Source organism: Euprymna scolopes, chromosome 25, assembly GCF_053919585.1.
Source record: "Euprymna scolopes isolate OS-2025 chromosome 25, ASM5391958v1, whole genome shotgun sequence".
Classification (NCBI taxonomy): Eukaryota; Metazoa; Mollusca; class Cephalopoda; order Sepiida; family Sepiolidae; genus Euprymna; species Euprymna scolopes.
The window spans coordinates 106662669-106667912 of record NC_136506.1 but is presented as its reverse complement, the minus strand read 5'-3'; the positions used below and the strand labels follow the sequence as shown (position 1 = coordinate 106667912).

At 37.4% G+C, this 5244-nt stretch overlaps 1 protein-coding gene across 2 annotated transcripts in view; it reads left to right on the top strand.

Annotated features, from left to right (window-relative positions):
* Positions 1 to 2376, top strand: part of LOC145247554 (protein fem-1 homolog C-like) — a 24690-nt gene extending 22314 nt beyond the window's left edge. For both annotated transcript variants that reach the window (XM_080109398.1, XM_080109397.1), the window contains exon 2: positions 1 to 2376. This exon is cut by the window's left edge and continues 1744 nt beyond it. The gene's annotated coding sequence lies outside the window, so the exon portion shown is untranslated.
* The last annotated feature ends 2868 nt before the right edge of the window (positions 2377 to 5244 follow it).

The following is a 5244-nucleotide window of genomic DNA, read 5'->3' as shown; positions in this document are numbered from 1 at the left end:
ATATAAAAATAAAACTTTGACTTCTGCATTTACCGACTCAAGGTTTCCACAAAGTTTCTTGGATGTGTTCGGCCGCTGACGGAAATAACCGGAAGCAGCATAACGTTAAACCGCTACAAGAAAATGATAAACAGGAAAAGACATGGAAATACAAACCTAACTCTAATTAAAACCCATTCTTATTTAGTCAAATTGTTTACTGTATTAAAATAATTTTTTGTTTCAGGTTAAAAAAATCGAGAATTTAATTATATAAAAAATATTTTAAGATTTTGCAAAAAATAAATTATCAATTAAAAAAAATATTTCGTGCGAAGCCTAAAATAAATTCGTTAATATTTCTTCCAATTTTTTTCTTTTTTATTTGGAAGATCACCATTTATCAAAGGCCAAAAATATATAAGAATAAAACTTTTAAAAATATGATATTTCTGCATTAACCGACCCGCGTTTTCCACGAAGTTTTTTCGGGTGTGTTCGGTCGCTGATGGGAATAACCGGAAGCGGCCGATCGCTACGAGAAAATTATATGGATATACAGGAAAAACATGGAACTAGATTAAATTGAATTACAAAGATGTATCTAATCCAACCCTAAACACTACCCCTAACCCTAACCCTAACCCCTAACCTGCGTGATTAAAATTATTGTTTTTATTTCTTCCAATTTATATAAAAAAGTAATCTTCATAGATTCGTATTAGCTAAAACAGCGAGTTCGCAAAAAAAAAAAAAAAAAAAAAAAAAAAAAATTTGAGGAACGCTCGGGCAACCATTTTTAGTTATTTCCATTAGCTGCGGAGCGAACACGAACCAACTTTGTGGAAATCATGGGTCGGTAAATGCAGAAGTACCACAAAGATTTTTACGAAAAAAAAAAAAAATACTATGTCAGTCCGTCTAAAATAAAATCGATTGTCTCTTATTCATTTTCTCAGGCTTAAAATAATCCAGAGTTTAATTTTACTAAATATCTTTTGAGACTTTTAGAATCAGCTGTTGTCCACCGCCAGGGTTTGTTCGAATCACGTGCCTAGAGAAGATGCAGGATCAGTTGTCGTACCCAGTTGTACATTTGTCGTACCTAAATCGATAGGAACTGAATAGTAAAACAGCACTAGAAAAAAAACCCCAAAGAAATGTTTAAAAATCTTATATATAAAGTTGTAATCTCTGTCTGTTTGTCATTCACGAACTAATCTGAGGTTTTAGAAGATGGACCACCTAAAACCTCTCTAACAGTGTGCAAAAGAGATCTTCTAACATAATAGGTCCGTGATGTCTACAAAGATCCAACTCTTGTCCCATCGCCGCAACGTTTTACAAGTTCTTCACGGAATGTGCTCCGACGAACTTACTGCACTTGAATCCCGCGAAGTAAATATTCCCGAGTAACGACAATACCAGCAAAATCCCACCCCTCCACTGAAAATACACCAAAGTGTTGAAAAAAATTTCTATTCAAATAGCTTCTTATTCAGGCCACACATACCTTTGAAATTCCTTCCCTGCTTCCCGTTTCTCCGACTGTACCGACATCCAGAAATTAAAATGTTTATGTGATAATGTTGTTAACAAGTATAAAAAAAGCTGTTGTGATTTTATCGCATGATCGCGAAAATGTATTCAATTTCAAGAAATGTACTTTTTTTTTTCAATTGCATTCTCACCCCCAAACACGGCAACACTTTGCAGGGATACTATGCAGGGAATTCAGCAGCAAGATATCTGTTTACTTTATGCTTGAACTACTGCATGTCAGTGCAGTCAAAGAAACAGGAACCCGGAAGGGAATTCCAAGTCTAACAGTCCTATGGAAGAAACCATTAGAGTAGAAGGCTTTCTTACATCTAAGGATTTCTACTGTGTAGGGGTGGGATTTTGCTGCTTGTCAAGTTTGTCGAGGGTATTTACGTCGAGGGGGGATAAGTGCTTGTGGTTCGTCGGAGCACCTACCATTAAAATACTTGTACAACAGGCAGAGAGATGCAACATTTCGTCGATGGGACAGCGGTTGAAACCTAGCTACCAGTGCGGTTACCCGTGAAAGAAACACGGATGTACGAACTTTCGTTATCAAATTTTAAAAAATCAGATTAATTCCGACTAGTAGGACTACCCGGCGTTACCCAGGAGCATAGATAAGAAAACAAAATTGTTAAAAAAGGTGTGCACAGAATATATCTGGACAAACTTTTCGCGTTCTCACTTGGTTATTATTATGGTGTAAAATAATCTTTCGGGAATGGATGGACTTGCCAAAACACAACACGGTTACGACTAAGCATCGTGGCAATTATTGATGGCAGTCATGGCCACAGAATCGGACGTATACTTTCTGTAACAAACTTTCGCTAATACATTTTTTTATTGATACCATTTTGTTTGTCTTGATTATTCGCGACCTTTCAAAACCTCAGAAGACATGTTATTATTTGACTCTGTTTATTAAATTCACCCGTTAGAAACATGTCACCAGGTGTAGGTTTGAAAAGCCAGCACACTAGGTTAAGTGCACTCTAGCCTATACAAATTTCTGAGCAGTCCCGTTAGTATTCCTCGGCATGAGCGCCTCAGGCGATTAGGATTATTGTACGAGAAAAGTTGGTTTACTCTACGCTCGGAGGTTTCGTATTGTTGGATCAAGTTGAAACTGAATTTACAGCAAAATATAAAATCAATAAAATTTTCAAGCAAAACACAAGGCGGTAGAGTTAACCGTCTTTTCTTCTTGGCCAAATATGGCGACTTTTACACATGAAGAAGATCGGACAAAAATGCCGTACAAATGACGCTCAAAATAAGGACAATTCTCCGATTAGGAATAAACTAATACCTTTTCAAAGAAGAGATAAAGCCTGGGAGGGCTAGGCTTGATGTCATAAGACTAAACGGAAACTCTGCACGACATTAACAAAAACACTTTTGGATGATTGTTAAAAACGTATCCCCGACTGGTACAACCAACACCTACTCAAACTGTGCCAGGCGCAAACTTTTTTATGTGCCCAAAATATTTTTGAGATTTGATACCAGCCAAAGAGAATAACCCCCGACAGGGTGGGGGCCGCTGTTGCAGTAGCTGTCCTGCCCTATCGGGTTGAGTTATGGCTCTGCGCAGTTCTAGGTTTTACTTTCTCTCATTTGGAGAAAAGGTTGGTTATCGCCTATAGCTCGAAGCACCACTACCAGAGAATGCTGACAGGACTATTCAGCTATTTTTTATGGGTCAGAGGGCACTGCCTCTTATACAAAAGCCTTTTTATCTTCACATTCTTTAGGTGGAGTGGAAAGATTAATATCAAACTAATTTTTTTAAAACTCAGCATTGAATGAAGCTGTCAAAACTGATGTCGCGTTGATTGCTTTTCTCTCTAATTTTTGCGAAAATATTTGTATAATGTTGTGGTATTTATAAGATGAAGTTTGGTGATTTTGTTCCCTTGTCACGTATTGAAACTGTGCACACATACGCACAAACACGCACACACGAATGACAGTCGGTAGCCAAAACGCACTGAGCGTCGGGGGTTAAGCTGTCAAAACTGATGTCGCTGGAGTCAAGTAATTGACCCTCACACCTGCCGGGGTTGGAACACCTGTTAGAGAACAGATCATATATATAACAAAAAGGAAGCACAAGGCAGTAGTCAGAAAGCGACATTGAACGAACCCGCTGTTGAATCTGCCCCCCTCCTACTTCTCCTCTCCGTCTAAAACTTGGGCGCGCGCACACGAGGCGAGAAATAAAATAATATTTTCTATATTTTCCTTAAAAACGTGTTTGTGTTGCAAGTTGTTTTCTAGCTTACAAGAAACTACCTGCGTTCACCGCGGCTATAGCACATCCTCAACTATAAAGGATCGTGAAGACTCGAAAATTCGCAAAGAGAAAACTTAACTTGAAATGGCAACTTTCAGGATCTTTTGTAAGTTTAGTTTCGATTCTTCAGATCTGTTAGGTGGCTTCCTTTTTTTAGTTCTCTTCAATGTCCGCGAGATAAGGGTTGTTGATATCGACTCCTTTTGCAGGACGCTGGAATGTTCAATTGATTAGAGTATCATTGTGTAATGTTCCCTTACGAGGGAGAAATAGAAGTCCATGTTCCCTTATAGAGAAAAAAAAATCCTTCTATAAAGAGGAAGAATAGGGGTTCGAATTTTTAATAAACCTTGCTTGGTTATCATAACAAATCATATGCTAGAAATAGTCCAAGTATATTTCCAAGCTGAAATATAAAAACAATTTCCATATTGAGATAATAGCGGCGCTTGAGTTCATAGCTTGCTGTTAGCTAATGTCAAATTAATTGGAACATTTCAGGAGATGATAGACAGCACGTCATGTTTTCACAAGTTTTATTCGGAAACTGATATTTCGCTTACTTTTGGCGCGATATACAACGTCTCAAAAAAAAAAAAAATCTCACCAACTAGGTTTGCATAAAAATACCAAGTCTAAAATGAACAACCATCATGCAATTGCAAAGTCTAAAATGAACAACCATCATGCAATTGCAAAGTCTAAAATGAACAACCATCATGCAATTGCAAGTGTTCAAATGCGAATTCACGACAAAAGTTTAATTATTTGTACTAAGAACACGTCACGAAAATGAATGATGAGTAATAGGTCGAGCTATGACAACAGCATATTCTTTTCCTTGTTTTGACTCTCGAGTGTGTATCCATTGATATCTTATATGTTTTTATGTAGAGTGATGTGGTTCTCGGTTGAGTGTGTCTAACTCTGTCGGATATATACTCGAGAGTCAAAACAACGAAAAGAATATGCTGTTGTCATAGCCCCAGTAATAAGTAGTTCTCAATGACGGTCTTCTAAAGGCTGAATTGTAACATGACTTTGTAACATGACTTTGTAACATGACTTTGTAATATGACTGTTACACCGTCGCAAAGGAATAAACAAACAAAAATAAGTAAATCCGATTCGACTTTTCATTTTTTTGTTTTTATTTAACACAGACTATTTATTACTGTTTTTCTTTCTCCCCGTCTCGACATTAGCTTAAAGGGGTTCTCTCTGCTACTGGGTGGCCACATGTCCATCTCCCATGGTTCACGTTTTCCTTTCTGCTCCACTACACGCAGGACATATACAGCCATTTCTCGACTTTGTTTTTACACGTTCATCTTTTTCAATCGAACATTTTCTTTCCCGACCACGTAGTATCCTTTTTTCTTTTTCTTTTAGCTCACATTCCTTATTTGCATATGTGCTTT